Source organism: Mycteria americana, assembly GCF_035582795.1.
Source record: "Mycteria americana isolate JAX WOST 10 ecotype Jacksonville Zoo and Gardens chromosome W unlocalized genomic scaffold, USCA_MyAme_1.0 Scaffold_33, whole genome shotgun sequence".
In the NCBI taxonomy this organism is placed as follows: domain Eukaryota; kingdom Metazoa; phylum Chordata; class Aves; order Ciconiiformes; family Ciconiidae; genus Mycteria; species Mycteria americana.
Genome location: NW_027445439.1, coordinates 902555 through 927307, shown reverse-complemented (window position 1 = coordinate 927307; position 24753 = coordinate 902555). Strand labels below are relative to the sequence as shown.

General features: G+C 39.8%; 2 long non-coding RNA genes across 2 annotated transcripts in view; one reads left to right on the top strand and one right to left on the bottom strand.

Annotated features, from left to right (window-relative positions):
* Positions 1-4345: 4345 nt before the first annotated feature.
* LOC142403089 (uncharacterized) overlaps positions 4346-24753 on the bottom strand; it is a 118243-nt gene continuing 97835 nt past the window's right edge. Inside the window, exons 2-3 of the long non-coding RNA XR_012773607.1 lie at positions 4481-4568; positions 4346-4431 (exon numbers count right to left, since the gene is read on the bottom strand). This is a non-coding gene — a long non-coding RNA (uncharacterized LOC142403089). The remainder of the gene's footprint in view (positions 4432-4480; positions 4569-24753) is intronic.
* Positions 11538-23201, top strand: LOC142403075 (uncharacterized). The gene is made up of 4 exons (XR_012773600.1): positions 11538-11677; positions 18021-18077; positions 20199-20314; positions 22727-23201. It is a non-coding gene; the product is annotated as an uncharacterized LOC142403075 (long non-coding RNA).

Here is a 24753-nt window from a genome sequence, read left to right as displayed (position 1 = left end):
CTCATATACAGCCTCCTACCCTCGGACATGACCCGGATCCTCAGTACCTCAATCTTGTTAACCCTTTCACTCCTGCTATGCCTAATTCCTCCTCAGACAACAGCTCTCAGAAACACCATAGATACATTCCTAACAACTTAGATCAACTTAAAAATTACAAAGCTTATGCAAAATCATGACAAACACTGGACCCCCATTGTTAACATGACAAGCCCCAGTTTTATCCTGTGCATAAGATAGCATTCCAGATTGACACACTGTTCTGTTTTTCCTACCTCTAGCTCTATGGAGCATGCATTTCTAATCCATAATATTCTGCTCCTGACAAGTAAAAAATAGTGCAGTCCCCCTGTCCCTCTGAGGAGGGGGAGTCAGAGAGTGACTGGGTTGGGGGTCTGGCAGCCAGTCAAGGTCAACTCACCACAGTCCTTTTTGGCACCCAATGTGGGGCTCTAGACAATGGCAGTTTTGATCTGAGCATGCTATACCTGTGTTTCGTTAAGAGTTACTGTTGCATAGGAGTCTGAGGAGTGGCTGAGGTGGGGGGAACCCTCCCGTTGAGTCACAAGGTTCAGACAGGACCCCCTTGCTTTCTAAACTCCTTCTCAGAGAGGAGTCTAGGTGCGGCTAAGTCCAGTCTTAGTTTCAGACTTGGTCAAAGGTTATTTTCTAAGGACTGTATATGCAGCCACTCATCAGAGTCAATGTTTGCCTGTCAGAGCCCTCTCAGGGCTTTCACTGAAACAGCTTTGCAAGTCGATTAAGGCGACAGCGTTAATTTGACAATGTTATAAGTCCAGTCGTGTTCAGCATACTGAACTTCATGATTATGGATTCACAAATAACGCAATGCACCCCCAGTCTAGTCGTGTTGCATGAACTATCACGGCCACACTTAAAGAGCCTGGTCATGTTCAATGAGAACTACCATGGCTAGATTAAGGAAGAGTGCAGTCTATTACAGCAACAGACACACAGGTTCTTTGGATTACCAGTGATAAATTCACTGTCTGCAAAGCACATGCAAATACCAAGAGTATGAGTGACACTGCCAGCTACAAACGCGTTAAAAGATAATAAAGCAATTCTATAGAGTTTTCTAAGTTTCCCGGGGAGGCACTTGGTATAACCAAGTGTTCGACTCTTACCCAAAGGCGTCCCGATGTGGGGGAAGAGAGGCTCAGCCTGTCAACTGATCCCAGAGGTCAGAGTGGTACACGATGGTGTCTTCCCTAACATTCTCTCTCTCTTAAGCCATTTTATACTATTTTTCACCTTTCGGGTGGAGCTTGAGTGACTCTAGTCATACATACCTTTGTTTAGGATTGGTGTAAAGTTTTCTCGCTTCGCTTTTAAAGGTATAAGCTAGGAAAATTCAGAGCGCAAGCTCATTGAGGGGTGGTTGCACCTTGGAGGTGGGTAGCTTTTGGGATGGAGGTGTGTTTTGGTATTATGATGATGTTATAATGAGCAAAGTTCACCAAAAGGACAGCATTTTGTCAAAAACGTGACAGGCTGTTGGCCCAGGGTAGCAAATATGCAGCTTATCAGTTCCATAATGCCTTTAAGTTCCCATATAATCGCAGAGCCTGGCCACGGTATCTCCACACCGCTCCACCCTCCAAGCAGTACCTCTTAGAGTCAGCACACCAAGTTCCCCTGGCGTTACCAACGTCTAAGGTTGCAGGCCTAGGGAACTTCCGTGGAATGGATTCCTTGCATGTCAGCCGCATTCCACCTGGGAAGCTTCTTCAATGCTGTGCCTTACATAAAACTGTGAATATAAGTTTAATTTCTAAGTCACCTCCAGCAATTATTCCACAACCTGTAGTAGTTATTAATTGGCAGGCTTCTGTGTGGGTCATAGATATTGCCTGCTTTACTGTATAATAGAGTCTAGAGCTTGTTAGTGGCTGCTTTTAGCTCTTGCCATTTGCTGCACTGCTTGTCTCTATTTTTGCCTGGCCTGGGAAAATTTTGATAAAAGCAATGGCCATACTTTTGGCCCTAGCATTGAGGCCCTTCATTTGCTCGGTGACTTATCTTGCAGAGAGAATGAGGGATTACACCTCCCTCTTCTCCTCTGGGATTGATGTGGATAGTTTTGTTGCATGGGCTCCTGAGGTTCTTGCACATGCTTATGTAAGCTGTTTGATCCTAGTATCCAAGACTGTTGGCTTTTTGTGGGTTTGTGGAACCTGGTTTCATCCTGGCATAAGAGGGGACAAATCGTTGGTGAGGCGAAAGAGAAATGTGCCCCGAGGCAGTCGGTCACTGGGTGGGAGGGTGTGTGGAAAGATTTAGAATGGTGCCTAGGGTGGTTATCACCTCCAATAGCCTGGGATTTTACACGTGAACAGGTATGTAATGTTGTTGAATCAGCACGCCGCTGGATAGAAGGGTGCCTTGCCTACCCCCATGAAAACCAGCAGCTTCTAGCACTGTATTGGGGCTTGGCCTGCACCTACTGAGCCTCTGTTCAGTACCATCAGAGGAGCATAGTTGGGACAGGGAGCCAAACTACATCTGAGGACACCATGACTGGGACAGGAACCCAGACCACATCTGAGGACACCATGGTTGTCCCAAACCCTAACTAGAGTAATCACCCCAACAGTGAAAAAGAAACAGTGGACACACAGGTTGATGGGTCCATCTCATCAATTAGTAAGGGAGGGGGAGGAGGAGGAAGGGTCTGATCAGGAAACCAGCCCTTCAGCAAAGAAACGGGAGGAGGAAGTGAAACAAATCACCCAACAGGTGGAAACTACCCAGTCCCTGACCTCAAGAGAACTTTGAGACATGCGGAAAGATTACAGCCACCAGCAAGGGGAGCAGATTGCTGCCTGGCTTCTCTGCTACTAGGATAGCCCAGCCAGCAGTCAGGAATCAGAAGGTAAGGAAGCCCAACAGCTGGCATCCCTCTCTGGGGACTGTGGAATTGACAAAGAAATCAGAAAAGAGACAACAATCTGCAGTCTCTGGAGGCAGCTCCTGTCAAGCATGAGAGCAAGATATCTCTTCAAGGAACATCTTGTGAATTACCAAGGGAAGTGGACTATTGCTGAGAAACGCATCCAGTACCCGAGAGAATTAGTGTTACTGTGTCGTGGTTTAACCCAGCTGGCAACTAAGCACCACACAGCCACTCGCTCACTCCCCCCCGGTGGGATGGGGGAGAGAATCAGAAGGGTAAAAGTCAGAAAACTCGTGGGTTGAGATAAAGACAGTTTAATAGGGAAAGCAAAAGCTGTGCATGCACAAGCAAAGCAAAATAAGGAATTCATTCACTACTTCCCATGGGCAGGCTGGTGTTCAGCCATCTCCAGGAAAGCAGGGCTCCATCATGCATAACGGTTACTTGGGAAGACAAACGCCATCACTCCAAATGTCCCCCCGTCCTTCTTCTTCCCCCAGCTTTATATGCTGAGCATGACATCATATGGTATGGAATAGCCCTTTGGTCAGTTGGGGTCAGCTGTCCTAGCTGTGTCCCCTCCCAGCTTCTTGTGCACCCCCAGCCTACTCACTGGCGGGGTGGGGTGAGAAGCAGAAAAGGCCTTAACTCTGTGTAAGCACTGCTCAGCAATAATGAAAACATCCCTGTATTATCAACACTGTTTTCAGCACAAATCCAAAACATAGCCTCATACTAGCTACTATGAAGAAAATTAACTCTATCTCAACTGAAACCAGCATATTCTCCACTCCTTATTCCACACCATTTACGTCATTCTCAGGTCCCACACTATCCAATACATTCTCATTAACCACCATCCCCATTACCATCCTTTAATAAAATACACAGATATCATTCCCTCGGTCTATGGACCACCCTTGTAAAATGTCTGTAAAATGTCCACAAATTTCCATTGAGTTCATTTAGTCCATGACTTTGGGCTCCATCTCTTATGGTGGTCACTCAGGACAGGAGAGGTGGTGTGTTGTGTGGAGTTATTGGGCACCAAAGCCAGCTCAGGTCAGGTTGCTGCTGCACTTGCACTGCTTCTTGTAAGGCTTGTCCTCCATTGGTTCAGGTGGTTCCGGCTGTAGTAATTCCCATAACATGCAACTCAAATCATGGGTTACAACAATTTAAAGGTATTTCCATTACAATCTCCACTCCTGGTCCCTTTGGACCAGACCATCGGGTTTAACATTGCAATGAGCTCCTCCCCTTGCCCCTGCTCCGGCTTGGACTTATCCCTAGACTGCAGTCCCTTAGGGGTGTACCTGCTCCAAGTGGAGCCTTATCTCTGAGCCACAGTCTCTCCAGGGATATACCTGCTGCGACATAGACTTATCCACAGCCACAGTTGCTTTGAGGTGCACCTGTTCCAGCGTGGCCTTCTCCATGGGCCACAATGCCTTCAGAGAGAGACCTGCTCTGGTGTGGCCTTACCCACAGCCACAGTCCCTTCAGGAGTAAACCTGCTCCAACATCGCCTTACCCATGGCTGCAGTCCCTCCAGGGGAGTACCTGCTCTGTCCTGGGCTTATCCATGGCCACACGCTTTGAGGTGCTCCAGCATGACCTCATGCACAGCCACTGATGCTTCAAAGTGTACCTGCTGCAACATGGACTTATCCATAGCCACAGATGCTTCGAGGTGTACCTTCTCCAGCATGGACTTATCCTTGGGCCGTGAGCCCTTCAGAGGTATACCTGCTGTGGCACAGACATAACCCCACGGCCACAGACACTTCGAGATGTACCTGCTCCAGTGTGGATTTATCCACGGCCACAGACGCTTTGGGGTGTCCTGCTCCCACGTGGACTCATCCACAGGTCACAGTCCCTTTGACTCAAGTTCACACCAGAGTTCCAGCCTGTCCAGTACAGCAGCACAGAAACAGCAGCGATGCCCTGGCCATCTGCCAGCCCAGGTGCAAGGCCATTGCTGTTATCAAACTGTTCCCAGGCACAGCAGAGTAACATGATCAGCAGTACAGCAGTACAGCAAGCGGCGAAGGCAAAAAGCAGCCACTAACGAGCACTAGACTGTAATATACAGTAAGGCAAGCAAGCCCCATGGCAAGCACAGGAGCCTGCTGACTAATAGCTAAACAGCAATAACAGCTATAAATTCGGTCTAGCACATTCCAATCAAATCTGTCGTTATCTCGAACCCTTCGAGCCCCACGTTGGGCACCAAAAAGGACTGTCATGGTTTAACCCCAGTCGGCAACTAAGCACCACATAGCCGCTCGCTCACTCCCCCTCCAGTGGGATGGGGCAGAGAACTGGAAGGGTAAAAGTGGGACAGGGGAGAGAAAATATAATGAAAGGCTCATGGGTCCAGATAAGGTCAGAGAGAGATCACTCACCAATTACCATCATGGGCAAAACAGACTCGACTAGGGGTAATTAATTTAATTTATTGCCAATCAAAAGTCAGAGTAGGATAATGAGCAATAAGAACAAAACTAAAGACACCTTCCCCCCACCCCTCCCTTCTTCCCGGGCTCAACTTCAGTCCCAGTTTCCCTACCTCCTCCCCCCGAGCAGCGCAGGGGTATGTGGAATGGGGGTTGCAGTCAGTTCATTATGCATTGTCTCTGCCGCTCCTTCCTCCTCACACTTTTCCCCTGCTCTAGCATGGGTTCCCAACTACGGGAGACAGTCCTTCATGAACTTCTCCAATGTGGGTCCTTCCCATCGGCTGCAGTTCTTCAAGAACTGCTCCAGCATGGGTCCTTTCCATGGGGTGCAGTCCTTCAGGAACAGACTGCTCCAGCATGGGTCCCCCATGGGGGCAGAAATCCTGCCAGAAAACCTGCTCCAGTGTGGGCTCCTCTCCACGGGACCACAGGTCCTGCCAGGAGCCTGCTCCAGCCTGGGCTCTCCACAGGGTCACAGCCTCCTTCAGGATACATCCACCTGCTCTGGTGTGGGGTCCTCCACGGGCTGCAGTGTGGATATCTGCTCCAGCATTGGTCCTCCATGGGCTGCAGGGGGACAACCTGCTTCACCATGGTCTTCACAACAGGCTGCAGGGGAATCTCGGCTCCAGCACCTGGAGCACCTCCTCCCCCTCCTTCTTCACTGACCTTGGTGTCTGCAGGGTTGTTTCTCTCACATTTTCTCACCCGTCTATCCCAGCTGCAGTTGCACAGCAGTTTTTAGACCTTCTTAAATATGTTATCACAGAGACGCTACCAACATCGCTGAATGGCTCAGCTTTGGCCAGCGGTGGATCCGTATTGGAGCCAGCTGGCATTGGCTCTATCGGACATGGGGGAAGCTTCTAGCAGATTCTCACAGAAGCCACCCCTGTAGCCCCCCCACTACCAAAACCTTGCAACGCAAACCCAATATACCCTACTTCCCAGGAATTGACTGGACATCTGCCTGCCAATGGGAAGTAGTGAATGAATTCCTTTTTTTGCTTTGCTTCCACACAGGGTTTTTGCTTTTCTTATTAAACTGTCTTTATCTCGACACACAGGAAGAACCAGACAGTGCCACATGGCTTTCCCTCTGACCAGTGCGGGAGGGGACTGACTCCATGGGGAACCCCTGACAGCCGAGGCGCTGGCCCGTGGGTACAAGGAGGGAGAGAGATTTTCTTCAAAATTTCAGAGCCAGGAAGATGCTCTCCCCACAGTTTGTGTATCTGGGCAATACGTTCTTGCCAAGCTGTTAGAATATGACGCTGGGGCATTTTGGACCACCTTCCTCCACATGGTCCATGTACACTGGACATCATCCAGATCTTTGGAGACCTGTTTGTCGTCCAGGTCACCATAGTTGACTTCCAGCACTGCTAATTCTCTGAGGTACTGGATACCTTCTTCAGTGGTAGTCCGCTTTCCTTGGTAATTCGCAAGATCTTCCTTGAACGGATATCTTGCTTTCATGCTTGACAGGATCCACCTCCAGAGGCTGCAGATTGTTGCCTTTTTTCTGATTTCTTTGTCAGTTCCCCAGCCCCCGGAGCAATCCGCTCACCTCGCTGGCGGCTGTAATCTTCCTGCATGTCTTGAAGCTCTCTCAAGGTCAGGGACCAAGTAGTTTCCACCTGTTGGGTGATTTCTCTCACTTCTTACTCGTGTTTCTTTGCCAAAGGACCAGCTTCCTGATCAGACCCTTCCTCCTCCTCCTCCTCCTCCTCCTCCTCCTCCTCCTCCTCCTCCTCCTCCCCCCTTACTAATTGATGATATGGACCCATCGACCTCTGCATCAATTATTTCTTTTTCACTACTGAGGCAATTACTGTAGTTGGGGTTTGGATCTCTGTCTCAATCATGGCATCCTCAGAGGTAGTTTGGGTCCCTGTCTTAACCATGCTCCTCTGATAATACTGAACCATGGCTCAATTGGCCATGCTAACCAGTGCTAGAAGCTGCTGGGTTTCATTGGGGTAGGCAAGGCACCCTTCAATCAGGTGGTGCATCAATTGACCAGGATTACTTGCCTGTTCAGGTGTAAAATCCCAGGTTAGGGGAGGTGATAACTGCCCTAGGCACCTGCCCAAATCCACCTAAAGGTAAAGTAAGGTACGACAAAGACTGGATTGCCATAGACCATATGGGAAAATTTTGTCAAGCTAAATTCAGTCATATAGGAGGAAAAAATATGTTTGCCTAATACAGCATTCAGAAGAATGCGTGAGTGCATGGTAATAGAAGCTACTAATATTTAGCAGAGCCAATTGATGTGTCTGTACCACTTCCCTTTGGTGTGTCCTTTATGAACCGGCTTTTTTTCTGCTGTTAGAGATTTCCCAATCCTTTTGTTATCCTGAATAATAAGTTAATGGTATGTGAGAAGCTAGCAATATCTTGTTAAAGAACAATGTGGAAGGGTGTATCTGATGTAAGAAATTAATGCAACAAGCTTCATTTAAACTATTGGCATTTCTATAATGTTGTACGACTTCAGGTTCAAAGCCATCGTCTGTCTGGCTTGGAATGCAGGCAGTTTACTGACACGCACAATGAAAAAAGCATGAGTTAAGGCTGCAGTTTCACATTACCGCTGATTCAAACGAACAGCTTGCTGCTGCCAAAAAGGCAGGGTGGGGTGTGGGGTGGTGTCCTTGCTCCCTTTTCCTTTCTATATGGCTTTACCTTTCTCCTGTTCTTTTCCAATCACATATTAAGCTAATTCAACTGTTTTGACAGGTTAATTTTTTTCCATTTTAGTGATCTTAACATATTATCTGAAGATTATAAAAGCCAGTGCAAGATGAGCACATGTGCCTAGGATAGGATGGAGGATCTTAAATTTTTGATTTCAACAAATTATTAATTTGGCGTAAGTTGTAATATGAAACTGCAGCTCTTTGGTAGGTATTGCCCACTAACCACTACAATTTAGAGGTGATTTTGGAAGGATTGTTGGTTATATAAGGGAACAGTTTTGCAGGGAGTATAGCTTATCATGTGGATGTTGCTAAAAGAAGTAGTTAAACGTTTTCTCTCCTGGGCAAAAGAAACCATCTAACTGGAAACAGCCAGATGTTTTGAAGTTAAGTCAAGATGGGACCAAATATGTTGCTAACAAGTAGCTTATGTAGTTCAAGGAGACTTTTATGACTCAGACTGATGAACATTATACTGTCTGTCTACCTATATCTACATTAAAGATTTTTTTAAACTCCCATTTTTCTGTCACTGTTTTTCCTTTGTATCTTTCAGTATCTTTTGCATGATTCATTTATAGAGTAATGGTGTTTAACAACTGGAGAAATTCTTATAATCTATTCATAATCAGAAACAAGCACATCTACAAAATTATGAAGTTTATGATCAGAGAGAAAAAAGACATGACTATTTCTAACTTTTCTTTATGTTATACTAATATGCATCCATTCTGTTGTGTGCTTATTAATGAATGTATTGTTGGCAGCTGTGCAAAAATATTGAATGACGACAAATTCAACTCAGTGCAATTTGAACAGAATTAGTGAGACAATGTGCTTTCAGTAAAAACAGATTGTCTTGCCCTTGTTACCTTCCACCTTGCAGTACTGTTCATATTATAGTTTATTAATTAAAGATAATAATTTGCACCAGTGACACTTTGTTTCAAAACAGTATTTAAATGGATATTTAACATATTGCAAATTAGAAAATTGGGTTTGTTTCTTTTCTAATGCCAGAGTTGTAGACTGATATGAAGTAGCTGACAGCATCTCTTCTTCTCCTAGATTTTTTCTCACTGTCTGCTGAAGAATCTGCCTTGGTACGGGTCAGAAGAGTGCACAGGGGTTAAATCCCTCCACAAGTACCTATGATATTAAATAAAATTTGAATATATGTGATGCTCCAGCCTTTTTCAACTTAATGTTTCTATTTAAAATATTTTCTTCAACTTGACTAGTGCTGTAAGACAGAGGGACCATCTACAGTTTGAGAGTTAAATTCACAGATGGACTTAGGGATCACCAGTTGAGGTCTTTCACTACCATTGTAAAATACAAAGCCCTGAATTAGGTTTCTAGCTTCTCTTCTCAGTGCATGAAGAGTCATGTACCTTAAGAGAAAATCACAGGCTTAGCCAGTGGTAAACCTTAGACACTTCTCTGCATAGGGCTTACAGTACTAAACCTGTTCTGGAGCACCTAAAATGTTATTTTACTCTTTCGAAAACTAATCTCAGGTGAGTGTGTTTTTTGAATAGAGGAATAGGACAAAGTAGTGAGGCTCAATGATAATACACAAAGTGAAGGCTATATAAAGGGTCAGGAGGAAAGAGTTGTATTTTGATATTTTCCTCTTGGAAAAAATGCTGTTTTCATAGTCTTTAAGATTTTCACTGAACCAGAGAGAGAAGGCAGGAAGGGAGGAGCATAACAGAAAAGCTTACAGGTAAGGGGAGGGAAGTTAGATTGGAGAGAGTAGTTCTGGGTTACAATTTCTGTTCTGGTGATTGTGTTACAATATGTATCTTAATCTCTCATGATTGGTCTGTCAAATAATCCTTGTGTCAGAATCCATTATGAATACACGAAAGTTAGAGGCTAAATGAGCGATGAAAAGTGCAATCAAAAGAAGCGCAAGACGCTAAGGGTTGCGTCATTTTATTTAGCTATCTGATTTTGAGGTCTGCAAATGGTGCCTGATGAGTAGAAAAGAACAGTTTTGAAGAAATTCTAAGTAGAAGCAAACCCAATCATTTGAGTGTCTCTTGGAGCTGCACCTGCCTTCTTTTCATTCTGCTGGCTCAGACAACTAGCCACAGGAGTGACACATGTGATGAGGCTCTTAAGTTTAAGACATAGTTTGTATACCAACAAAAGTAATTAAAGATTTCTATTCATAGAAACCTCTTATAAATAGGCAACTCTCATTAATTTATGTACCATTTAAATTAATATTCACTTACTGATACCTTGTGAAACTGATACTAACAAGGCAGCACAATTTGTGTATCCTTATCAATAAAGATTTTTTTCCTAAACCAACAGAAAGAACTTCAGTAACAAAGCTGATCAAACTTTGAATAATCCTTTGATTGTGAAAAAATCTGGCAGGACCAAGATACTGAATGTAATGAGTGGGTTACAGGTAGTGATTAATGTACTAATATAGTGATAACAAATCCTTCGATAGATCATTTGACTGTAGTTTATAGTGCCATTTTGTTTAACTATTCCTCTGAAGGATTATGCATCAGATTTTTTCTTCATAAACAAGACTTTGAAATGTCATGTTGTCACTATTTTAAAAAAGTTATTCACTGAAGTATTGAGTCCTGGGAATTAAGAGATTAAAAAAAAATCCAGTAACATTTTAGAATTCTTTTGCTTTTACAGTATTTATTTAAATGTTAAAAAACATTGTGTTAATACTGCCAATTAGTCACTTTTGTGGTTTTTTTTTCTTAAAAGCTTTATTTCTAGATAGTTTTTTTAACTTAAACTAGAGGAAAGTGTGCACTCAGTTTGGCCATTTCTATGTGTTTATAGTGTAACAGATTCTGAATAAGGCATGCAATCAACGGAAAATATCTAGAAAATCTTACTGGTTTAGTGAACAGAACATCTTTTATTTTTAGCAAAATCAAAAGAAGGAGATGAAGGAAATATGTTGCTTCTGGTATCTGGTCAGTGGGGCAGCAGTTTCAATCAAGAATCTTGTCTATAGGTGAAAAATCAATTGATGGTTATTGAGACTTACCTTGGAAGTCTCCCAATGCCCCAAGGAAGGGGGAATAGCTATGCATGGATCCCATCACACAGACATGATGGTGCGGTACAAAAATTCACATGATGGGGCCTGACAGAGTGGCATGCCAGGAGTTTGGATGAATAGAGGCATTCAAGGCATCTCTAGAATGTGCACTGAGCATGGCTTACAAAAGCAATGATCTATGTGATTTTTTGTGGCCATGTACATAAGAAAAAAGTCTTAGAAATTGCAGTAGAACTTATCTCCCCCTGCCCTTTCCTGTTTTTTTTCCTGCTGAATTCATGTAAATGTAAAAATGTGGAAGAAGGTAATGAATAGCTACCTTCCCAGCAAGGTGCACTGCACAGCATATTTTTTCTGTACTTTTTCCATTCTTTCAGTTACCTGGAACATTTCTGGATTACCTGCTGAATGGTTTCCTCCTTTCAAAAAAAGAGAGAGGAAATAAGTCAATACAAGCTTCCACCTTCCTTATGACTAGACAACAGAATTCACTGGCCACGTAGCCCAAAGGAAATATGCAGCACTGTGAAGGAAGGTACTGTGGGGGACATTCTGTCAAAGATTTTAGCCCCTCTCTTCTGAAGGGAGAGAATAACTTTTAGAGTTAAAGAAAACACCCAAAAACCAGCCATCTTTCAGCTTCTTTTAAGATGGTCTCAAGCTTTATATTGCAAAAAGGTTATTGGTCAGGCTCTATACTCGGGCTGTATTCAGTACTCTGTGCTAATTACCTAGGATTCAGCCAAGACTGGTGTTTTGTTGTTTTTTTTCTTTTAATTAGTTTATTTCCTAGGGAATCAACATTTCCCTTTTTGGTCATGTATCTCACTAATAACTAAAAAAATATATTGATTCTACAGCATTTACTTTTAAATTTGAAAATTGATGTGTTAAAGGCGGTGATGATGTTAAAGGCGGTGATGAGGCGGTAATGTCTTCTGTTAGGATTCAGTCTTTTGGCAAAAATAATTTATATAATATCTGGTTCTAGGCAGATAATATGGCTTGACCTGGCATATTAGTTACAGACAGGTTGCACCCATAACAAGAGAGATGATTTTCTGCATTAATGTCTAATTACATACAAAAGGATTTTCTCTGTCTTTGAGAAGTAGAGATGAAGGGATTTTTTCATATATTAGTTTGATAATTATACAGAGAATGATTATCTTCAAAATGTAAGTGCAATAATGTAGTAATAAATAGTTCTGATGCAGATTAGTCAGATGTACAATTGGTCAGCACAAAATATATGTGAATAAGTCTATGTAGTTAAATTGAAAGGTGAAATTTCTACTGTCTTATAAAGGTCATATTTCTGTAGGCACTTTGCCAAAACCCTGTGTTGTATGTTAAAATTACGTAGCATTTCGCCTAAACTGAAGACCTTCTCCAGCATGTCTTCATTTGTAGCAAGATGATCATGAGTATGGTTACAGGTTTGAACATATGCTAAAATAAAAAGTGTTTTTAGTGTATCAGTGCACAATCCTAAATGAAAACTGGATGTTTTGAGAACATACATTTCTCTGAAATATAAGTAACTGAACAGGCATTTGCAAAAGATTTTGTTGCCAATCTCAGAAATGAAAGACCATTAGTTACAACAGCTCACAGTGTGAGCACAATACAGCTGTATACATGTGTATGGTTCTTGGAATAGAGCACAGTTCCTTCAGTATAATGAATATAGGCTGTCAGACAAGTAACAACTCATGCTAACATTCCACTTTCAAGACTACCAAGTATTTTTCCATCAACTACCTAGATATCTGTAAGCAGTATAATAATGTCGTGGTTTAGCCCCAGCTGGCAGCTAAGCACCACACAGCCGCTCGCTCACTCCCCCTCGGTGGGATGGGGGAGAGAATCGGAAGAGCAAAAGTAAGAAAACTTGAGGGTTGAGATAATAACAGTTTAATAGGGAAAGCAAAAGCCACGCACGCAAGCAAAGCAAAGCAAGGAATTCCTTCGCTACTTCCCAGGGGCAGGCAGGTGTTCAGCCATCTCCAGGAAAGCAGGGCTCCATCAAGCGTAACGGTTACTTGGGAAGACAAACGCCATCACTCCAAACGTCCCCCCGTCCTTCTTCTTCCCCAGCTTTATATACTGAGCATGACGTCATGTGGTATGGAATAGCCCTTTGGTCAGTTTGGATCAACAATCCTGGCTGTGTCCCCTCCCAGCTTCTTCTGCACCTGGCAGAGCACGGGAAGCTGAAAAGTCCTTGACTAGTACAGCAGCAACTAAAACATCTCTGTATTATCAACACTGTCTTCAGCACAAATCCAAAACATAGCCCCATACCAGCCGCTACGAAGAAAATTAACTCTGTCTCAGCTGAAACCAGGACAAATAACTATGTCTTTCTCTATACCACACAGCAGTGAAATTTATTATTTGTGGAAGAGTAAATAAATTGATTCATGTATTAGATCAACTCATATACTGAATGTTCCGTTCTGGTTTTTGAGTAGCTTCATGTGGAAATTAAAAAAAAAAAAAATCTTCTGAATTTGGGGCCCAGCTCTCAGAGCTGCTTGGCACAGGATGTACAAGATATTAAATGTCCAGTTCCCTTTGAGATTCCATTAAATTTCCTTTTGCAGTCTGGGCTGCCCCTATTTGAGCTAAAGGACTAACTGCAGTAACTGGCAGTAAAAAGATTGCTTTCTTAGCAGAGTGTGTTGTGAGTCACTGAGCCAAAGGTGTAGATGTGAAAATAGTGGCTAGTTTCTCGTCCCCATCATAGGAATCAGGGGAACTTCCTCAGTAATTCCATAGAATTGCGGGCTGGGCTTGGGCTACTGAAGTTGTATTTGGTTTATGTATATGGGGAGCACTATGTCCATGTGTAATTTTGTATGTCACTAAAATCTTTCTGTGGAATGCTAATGACAAAGTTGAATTTCTTATTTTCAGTACTTAATTTATCTGAAATAAACTAGAAGATATAATTATGACATATCACAGTTATCTGAACAGTTTATTGTGGAATAAAAGCAATTTTAATTTTTTTTAAATCACTGGATGTTCATTCATGCTTTCTTTCAAAGACCTGTTACAAATAGAATTGATGTACTTTTTCTAAAATGACTGCAGTATCACTAATAATGAAATGTATCATACTTTCTTATAGGGATTGCAACTAGGTTTCTCCTTCTAAAACTGCTCCCCCCTCTTTGGCATTCAGGGAAAAAAAAATAGTTGTTCAGGAAAAGCTCCATCCATGGGGTGAGAGGTGGCGGTTATCAGTGGCAAGTCTGAGATGAGGAAACAGAGGAGACTATCACAAGATAGATTTTATTGGTACTGATCAGACCTAGGGCGTGTCACAACCTAAAGGGTTACCCAGCCTGCGCGTGCGTAGAGATCGCGACCGTGGGTTCGTGGGATTCCGTAATACACAAGGACACAGAGGCTTTTATCCTCTAAATTTCTCTAATTTATTACAGATTACCACAAATACCATACAAATCACCACTAGCAAGTATACTACCACAAAAATCACCACTACAAGTATACCTATGATTAATAAAGCTAATATATATATCAAGCTATTATAAATTACTATCAGCAATCAATAATATAGTATCAATCAATAGTATGGCAGCAATCAATAATGGAAACAATCAATAGTATAGCAACAATCACCATTATAGCAACAACCAATAACAGCAACAACCAAGTATGTATATACTATTACAGCTTACTGCAAACTTATCATTAGTGAAGCAAACTTATCAACAATATAACAGCAGATATACTTATGATAGATTACTTACATGGATATATAATACCGGTAGCAAGCGAATTAGACACATTTCAGAAGGGGCCAAACCATTCCAGAGGGGAGGACAAACTGATCCCAGAGGGGGACCCAACCATCCCAGAGGACAAACTGAACTGACCCCAAAAGTGGGCCCAGAGGGGGACCAGTAAGATAAAAGACAGAGTCTCACTTCAAAGATGATCCGTGTCACAGAGTTTGGAATCAGCCAGGCGTCCTTGGCAAGGATCCAAGATCTCATAGAAAGTTTGTGCAAAATTCAACCTGTTTAGGAAAAGGAAAAGTATGTGCAGCATGGGAAGTTCTCAGAGAGATAGATAGATGCTAGAGATAGATGCTGTTAATTTCTATTTTTCACCTGGAACAGCAAATAGATGATGGTGTTTTCTGCTCTTTCAGACCACTTTTATTTTTCCAGACTCATTTCCTGTTCTTGCAGTTAGAACAGCCTATGGCAGTTACTGATTCTTACTTTCTCAGGATGTTTTCCCCTTTTCCCAGACTATTTTTCACCTTTTCAGATGATAAGTTGCTGTTACAGTTCCTTGTTTTTGTACTTATCGATGGTATCTCATGATGTCTTCAGTTTCTAGGTACCCAGCTGTCCTGGTTTCGGCTGCACTTTTCAAGGATGCTTCTGGTTCACAGGCCTAGTTCCCAGGCTAGCAGTTCCCAGGCTGGCAGGCATTTTCTCTGTCAGTATTTTTCAGCAGATATTTTCTTCTGCTCAGTAATTTTCCCCTTCTAACCAGGCCATCTTTATGGCTGCTCGCATCAGGGTTTCAGGCAGGGAAACCAGAGCAGAATAGGAGACCAGGGACCAGAACTCAAGAGTCTGAAGCACACTTGCATCCAACAGGTCCAGCGGACAGCAATGCACAGGTGGTAGGCTTTATATGCAATGTAAATGGGACAGCCTACTAAAAACGGCTCCTAAGACTGCTGAAGCAACTCAGTCTTTGTGTGTTTTAGTTGTCAGGGAGAAGGATTGCAGGTCAGCCAGATTCAAGTCAGGACACGCTCCTTACAAAAACAATCTGGAAAAATCACTGAGTTCTAGTTTTTCCCCACAAGTACAGTTTAAATGTTCTAGTAGCCCACAGTAAGTTACTTTAAATGTGATTTTTCTCTAGCACTTTTTAAGACGATAGATATTCTGTCTGCATTCTTCTTCTAGTGTAATCTCTACTGTCTCTTATTTCAACAAAAGAATTCATACATTACATTTACTCAGAAATATTGTAAGTATATAGAGTAGAATATTTCCTACCTGCTGTATCTGAAAATATATTTGCATGCTGTATTTGTTACAGGCATTTGTATTCATCCACAATGATTTTTTCAGTTTCATTCAACCCGGTAAATTATGCTTGAGGGAGAGTGTAATGGGGCAGCACATGCTTTTTGTTTTGTTTTTGAGATAATTTCACACTGTAAAGTTATTAACAATAGTGAGTGAAATTTTGACCTATGATAAAAACCATATATGTGTTGTTGTCTAATGTAATGATTATCACATACTGTGGTTCACTTGGAAAGCAAGCACCAATTACAGGATTCCAAAGGCAATACCACAAATAGCTCTTAGCTTTAATATCTAAGTGGAAAAGTTTGATAAATATATTAGTAGAAATGAAAATATCTAAATCAAAATGAAACGGACTTTGTTCAGGATACACTTAAATGTATTTAATATTGTAAGGCAAAAAAAAAGCACTTGAAAAATATTGTACCTTATGCTAAAAACTTTTACCAATATAATGCCTTAACACAGATTCTCCTATTCCAGTCTTTCAGTTGCAAATTTTTTTTTTAATATATTTATATCTTTGTATCTGGTAAGTAAAATGGTGGTGATAATTTGCTCACTATTGTTTTTCACCCTGAAAGCAAATGGAAAAATAAAGTCCAAAAAACTATGAACGCTTTGGAAAATGGTTATTCCTTGAATTAAAATGTTTCCATCTCCTCTTACCATTTGCTAAAAGTCTCTCATACTTTTCATTCATGCTGGTACAAGACTGTTTAATAGCACCACAATTAGTAATAGAGATTGCTTGAAATATAATTAGGACCTTATCAATAACATGACAGGTGGTAATCCTGCTTGCGAGGTGCTTGCTAACAGACTATTAAAAATGAACAATATTAAACAGTTGTTTCATTATATGGGTTAGACCTAAAATACCCTACTCTAACTTTTTCATTAAATATTTATTAAATAGGTCTGTGTAGCAAGAAGCTTAAAATTGTTTTCGATGTGTCTGTGGGTTGTTGCAGAATATTTGTGGTATTGGTCATCAGCACTGAAAAGATACTGTAATCAGCGCTTGTTATCTTTTTCAAGTAGTTTCCTGTAATATATCAAACTACCACAGAAGGTTTAAGAGATGCAAATATGTGTCATTCATAATAGGAAAATTGGTTCTTTTTTTTCAGTACACTGAGGACAAAAACTTTTTTTTTGATCTAGCAATATGTTATTTTGTATTCTAAAATGAAGTTGTCGTTGCTGATTTTTACTTAAGTCTTTTTTTTAAAGAGTGCTAGATACCCTTTCCAGAACTTGTGTGTAAAAAGTGTATGCTGTTGTTGTAGGCATAATCTTCTGATAGAAATTTGCTGTATAGTATATTTCAATATCTTATTGTATAGCAAGATTTCTAAAACATGTTTTGCAAACTCTTGAATTTATAACTTCCTAGCATGCTATTGATTGAGTGGTCCAAATAAAATCCTTCTTTAGGTACGTTTCTACTGGCTGAAATTTATTTTATAGAAAGTACACAGACTGAAAATTCTTCTTTCCTTTCCTTTCCTTTCCTTTCCTTTCCTTTCCTTTCCTTTCCTTTCCTTTCCTTTCCTTTCCTTTCCTTTCCTTTCCTTTCCTTTCCTTTCCTTTCCTTTCCTTTCCTTTCCTTTCCTTTCCTTTCCTTTCCTTTCCTTTCCTTTCCTCTCCTCTCCTCTCCTCTCCTCTCCTCTCCTCTCCTCTCCTCTCCTCTCCTCTCCTCTCCTCTCCTCTCCTCTCCTCTCCTCTCCTCTCCTCTCCTCTCCTCTCCTCTCCTCTCCTCTCCTTTCCTTTCTATAGGACAAGAAATGGGCTCTCAATCACGAAGATGTCACACTGGGAGAATTACTGGGCAAAGTAAGTTATCAAGTGAGCTAAATAACATTTAAATAGGTATATATCAGTCATGAAGTCTGTACATTTCCTATTTGCCTTATATTTTAAATTACCATGGTATGCAATTTTATACCAATTCTTTTACTTTAATATGAAACACAACATTGTGCTTTAAATAAATGTAAATCACATTTACCGGGAAACGATGTAACATGTCTGAGTGCAGAAAATGTTTAACTCTAGCATACATATTTTTCTTATTTGGAAGGCTTTTAAGATAAGTGGATTTCTATAAAGCATTATGTGGCTGGTTTACTTTGTGCAATCTTACAAAAGAATAATATTGTTGCAAAATAGGAAAGTTTTATTTAAATAAAAAATCTGATATAATAAGATGATTTAATCAACACTTGTTAAAACAAATGCTCATTGGTTTTGTATGACTTAATGAATGTTAGGTAACCTTACAATGGTATATGTATTAAATTAATTCTTATATGTTATGGTTTCTATCACAAATTGTGCTTAGTAGCTGTAAGTTTTTAAAACACTCCTACTCAGGTAATGTCCTGTACCTCGCTTACATTTTCAGCAGCTTTCAGCAGCTGTCAGAAAATTCTGTTTCCCAGGATAAAATCTCTTTAACAGCTTAAGATGACAAAAAGCATTAGTTACCTTTAGAAAGAGCTATATCCACAGAAAATGCTATACAGGTACTATGCCAATTTCACATTCTTAAATAGAAAAGTATCAAGAAAAGTATCAAAAATAAAGATGATTCAGGCATAAAAAAGTTTGTCTTCCTAAAAACAACTATGAATGTCTTGATTAGTAAAGACAGTTCAAGTAATCTATCTGAAAACTGATTACTTCAGTAAAATGAATTTATGTATGTATTGCATGTTTTTGGCACAAAGCATTTTTAACAATAAAGACAACTCAGTGCTTACAAGTAATTATAAAAGGAAATGTGGTTAAGAAGTATTTAAAAATATTAAACAGAATAAAAAGCTTTGTTGGGCCACTATATAAACTTGTTATGCATCCATCTCAAAAACAAAATAGTCAAACCAAAGGATGACAGGATGATCAGCTTCTATATGAGAAAATGTTAAATAAACTGTCATAATTTACCCTGGAAATGAGAAATCTGAAGGATTATAAAATCTTAAGTCACCTGGAAAAAATTAATATAAAAATCATGGAAGTTTAATGTAGATGATGCAAACTTTACTAGAGAGGAAGATTTTGCTTCACCTCAGGTGTGAATGGTCCATTTATTTACTCTGTATTAATTCTATAATACCCTGCAAAATGAAAGTTATATAAAAGGAACAGATATAAAATGATAATTAAATATTTTAAATTAAGGGGGAAAAAACAATTTTTAATACTTAAGTAGTCTTTAAGGTAGTTTCAATTTTCACTATTAAGTACTTCTAAACAGAAGGCTAGAGGAAAAGCATGTTGAGAGTGATTCAGCTACTTACCTTTGGGCATCTAGTGCCATTTTAGATATCAGAGGTAGTGTCCTGGTCTCTAGAAGTGCTATTCTAGAATGATAGATGGCTGTTAAAGATCCTCTGCCGTGCTTGCCAGCTATGTTGGTATACTACTAGATGCTTGTGTTTAGGCACATGAATGTCTATTCTTGTAACTAAATAGCATTGCTATTTTCCATCTATGATTTTTTTTTTCTCCTTTTCTCTATCTTCTTCCTTTGGCACTACATTATTCAAATGCACGGTATAAAGAAATCTCTATCACTGAGGAAAGAAAGGAAAACATTTCCAGCAGATTTTTGCTGTTTATTAGACTCACATGCAGCTCCAAATACTAGCAAACAGGAGAGGGATTCATCTGAAAATTTACCCAACAGATTTAAAATGGAGTTGATTTGTTCTTTGGGAAATACAAAGCTTATCTAAAAGAATGAGATCTTCAGGTTTTGTTTTCTGGGGAGGGAGACTTTGGCTGACACCTTCTTCCTTCGATTTCTGTCCTAAATAATTTTCATTTTGTTTTTGTTTAAGTAAGAAATGCATCTGATGGAGATTATTCTATTCTCCTTACTTTAGTTTTCTTTTATGAAAAGGCAAAGACTTTGTTTACTTAGAATTATTTTTCCCCCCCCGATTTCAGGGTAATTTTGGTGAGGTATATAAAGGAACATTAAAGGATAAGACTCCTGTTGCTGTAAAAACTTGTAAAGAAGATCTTCCTCAGGAACTGAAAATAAAATTTCTGTCAGAAGCCAGGTAGGTTTTCTAAATTTAATTAAAACATATATTTACATTATGGTGTTTTTTCAAGTTTTATTACTAGATGAATTTATAAAATCTGACCTTCACAAAAATTTGAAGAAGCCGTTCTCAAATTTTTTTTCCATTTTTATCTCTCCCTCAATGTTTCACAACTGTTGTCCCAGTAACTAAAAATAGGCATTTTTTTTAATGTGTGAATGCAGCAGCATCTGCACTTGGCAAAACCACCTCTTCAGCAAAGCAAGCTATGCCTATAAAACACATTTTTCTTATTGCAAATGCCTCAATTTAAAACTTTTTCTGCATTTTGCCATAAGGATTCAGATAAAAAGACTGAAAGTCACTGTTACTTTAAATGTGATTATATCACAGAATAACAGAATGGTTGCAGTTTGAAGGGTCCTCTGGGGTTCATCTTGTCCAAGCCCCTTGCTCAAGCAGGGCCACCTAGAGCTGGTTGCCCAGGACCGTGTCCAGATGGTTTTTGAATATCTCCAAGGAGGGAGACTCTACAACCTCCCTGGACAACCCTTTCCAGTTCTCAGTCACCCTCACAGTGAAAAAGTGTTTCCTGATGTTCAGATGGATCCTCCTGTGTTTCGCTTAGTGCCCATTGCCTCTTGTCCTGTCACTGGGCACCACTGAAAAGAGCCTGGCTCCATCCTCTTTTCATCCTCCCTTCAGGTATTTATATACATTGATGAGATCCCCCCTGAGCCTTCTCTTCTCTAGGCTAAACAGTCCCAGCTCTCTCAACCTTTCCTCATAGGAGAGATGCTCCAGTCCCTTAATCATCTTTGTGGCTCTGCAATGGACTCTCTCCAGTATGTCCATGTCTATGTCTCCCTTGTACTGGGGAGCCCAGAACTGGACTCCAGGTGTGGCCTCACCAGTGCTGAGTAGAGGGGTAGGATCACCTCCCTCGACCTGCTGGCAGTACTTTGCCTAATTCAGCCCAGGAAACCATTAGCCTTCATTGCTGCAAGGGCACATTGCTGCCTCATGTTGAACTTGGTGTCCACCAACTGGCACCTCCTTTTCTGCAGAGCTGCTTTCCAGCTGGGTGGCCCCCAGCATGTACTGGTGCCTGGGGTTGTTCCTCCCCAGGGGCAGGACTCTGCACTTCCTCTTGTTGCACTGTAACTGTTGAATTATACCAGTCATAAATCCTGCCTTCTCACCTGCTTGGTTAATAGAGCTGATCAAATTTGGCCAGGTTACAGTATAGACCCCCATTTACTAATTTTTTCTTGGGAAGAAGAATTCACTTCAGAAGAGAGCTTCTGTGCTCTATCAGGCAGCATGTGATTGCATACCTATTTTTCAGATTACAATCATACCACAATATGCTAATTATTCTGAATATAGGCTGATTATATGGGTATATAAATAGCTGCAGGGTATATAAATTTCATCAGGGTAGAGATGTATATCGAGATAATTTTAAAGTTGTTTAAATTATCTTTCTCTCTTCTTGCTATGGAACTTGATATAATTTCATTTTTACTCAAAAACTAGTATGATCAGTATGGAAAACTATAAGACATTATATAAATCACTAATATCAGCCATTATAGCTACTGAATATCTTTAAATGGCTCATAACTCAGCTACTGCAGAGATGCTTCATTTGCTAAGCAGCCTGCCACTGGAAGAACAGTCTTATAATGAAAGAAAAATAAATATGCTGTGTCTAAGTATGTATGTACCAAGTAGGTTAGTATTTTACTCTTTCTCTTATGAAAAAGAGAAAAAGAAGACGTGGTTTAAGTTAGAAAATAGTAGAAGAAACATTTAAAAGTTGTAATGTCTCTCCAGAATTCTTCCTAGCTCTTCATTATACTTGTGAATTATAGCATGCTGTTTTAGATTGCAAATGTTCTTATTAAAGCATTGTGTAAGAAGACATAAATGTTTTTGTTTAATTCCCAAAGTTGAAATTGCTGTCTTTATATTCTTTTAAAACTTATTGTACAAATTAATCTCTTAAAGTAAAATTGGAATGAGCGTGCATTTGAACAGTGCAGAAGGAAAGTATAGGGAAGTGCTGTGCAGGCTTTTTTGACCTAACTGCTATTGGTCCACCACTGAAATGTTATTTAATTACAAGGGTTCTTGAGGAACTGCAGATCTGTCAGGCCATTTTTCAGTTCTTTTGTCCTGTAGACAAATAGTAGAATTATAATAAAAATAATATAGCATTCAGTCTTGATTTATAAGTGAGTTGATGCGCCCTCATTCAAACACAATGACGATTGATCTGTTATATTGATTTTTTTTTAATTATAACAGTAATGACATGTTCCATTAAAATAATATTAAGGGTTTAAGATATTTTCCTATGATACTTAATCAGTTTATACAATAAAGTTTATTAATAAAATAAATTTACTGTATGTTTTGCAGAATACTCAAACAGTATGATCATCCTAATATTGTAAAACTCATAGGAATTTGCACACAACGACAACCTATTTATATTGTTATGGAACTTGTTTCAGGTATTTTTTTTTTCTTTTCTCACAGCATATGTTCATAAGCATTGTTTCCATAGTGTAAAATATATTTTTTTTCTATTTGCCTTTATTTGCATTCTTATGACTGATCTCAAAAGTCACCCGTGTTGCAAATCTTTGGAGATCTTAGGTTATACCAGCTTAGGAGTGGAGTGACCTATTCAAATCTGTTGTGAGTTTTTCTGTAACCATTCAAGAGCAGAATTTGCTACAATGTCTCTCTGCCATATCTTCATTTTTCTCCTGAAAAGATGTTAAATAATACTTCCTTTAACAATAGGGTTATATTGTTAATGCTATACTTGTATTTAAAGAAACTTAATGACTGGGTAGTGTTTCAATTTTAGTAACTCAAATGTGGATTATCTTTCATATGGGTTTTCTCTTTATGAAAATAAATTATTCAGTTTATCAGGTGCTCTTGATTTATTTTTTAATCTTCAGTTCATATTATTCATCAACGACTGGAGAGAGTTTCAAATTGATGGGATGATACCAGATTCAGGCAACTGTATTGCTCTGATTCTCTCAGAAGCTGGAAAATGTGTAGGTTTGGTAGCCTCTGGTATTGGTTAATATGCAACACTTTGATTTATATATTGCTAGATTTGTCTTAAAATTTATACTGCAAGCTGTTTTAAGAACCATTTAATTCATGAAGACATAGTAAATATTTAGACTGTTTATAATTCCTGAGTATTAACTAGCTTTAGTAGAAGTGCATTGATGAAATCTTTGACTTATTGGAATTTTCTGCCTTTATTCCATTAGATTATATTAGATTATTATATTAGTACATGTGATTGACTTTATTAAAATGGAAACTAACAGCATTGTCCTGAGACAGGTTTTAAGACATACACTGGTAATCAGCTTCTCTAGACATCTCTGCTAATAAATATAAAACCTCATCTTTTAACACCTTTATCGTTCTGGTTCAGGGTTTTCAGAGTCTAGGGCAACTTGTTGAAACATACTAATACAATTAGAAAAGGAATTAGTGGAAGTCTTTCACTGATTATCATGCCCAGTTTGCAGTCCAAATCCATCAAAAAATTTTTCTGTCTCCTGACTTTGGGTTTGCAAGAAACTTCTTAATTCTATCGTGTTTTTCTGGGCTATAAGTCCTCTGGATAACTTCCATGCTTGCCTGTCCTCTGTAACGTTACACCGTGCTTGAACCATCACACTTTTCTGTGTTCTTTGGACAGTTAAAACTTGGCTAGCACACCGTGAGACTGGCCAAATCAGCTAGAAAAGAAGGATGTTAACTCTGAAGAAGTTGGCAGAGGAAAGAAAGACAAAACACTTAGATCAGTTCAGAAAAGCAGTGACTCTGATATTACTAGTTTTCTGTTCTCTAATGACAAGTTTGGATGAGATTATCTAAAATTATTATTATTAGTGCTTTGACTTGATATTTAATGCTGCCCTTTGAAGAATAAAATGTTGGTGGCCTTTTTGACTTTCACTCACCACTCAGCTTTCTCAGTATCTTCTTTATCTGTGCTTTGCCTTATATGTCTTTACAGCTGAAGGTGTTTAAGCAGATTAACTCTGACATTCTTTTTAATAAAAAAAAAGGCATGGTTTAAGTTAGAATTGTATTTTGTAAGTGTAGAGCTGTGAAAGTTTGTGTTTAATAAATGACAGTTTCTTCTCTGAGAAAACATTAGAATGACTCCATACAGTGTGGAATTCCCTGTGCTAAGTTTTTTAATCTTCTGTTTAATTGCACGGTTTCTACAGTTCTTATTTCCCAAATACATGTATATTGCGTGCTTACTGCATCTTTTTGAGACTGCTTTGATGTGGGTTTCAGTGTTTCAGTAGTGGCTTATTCTGCTTTTCATTTCAGATTCAGATTTCAATTCAGATTCTTACTTTGTTCAGGTGTTAAAAAATTTTCTGGAAACG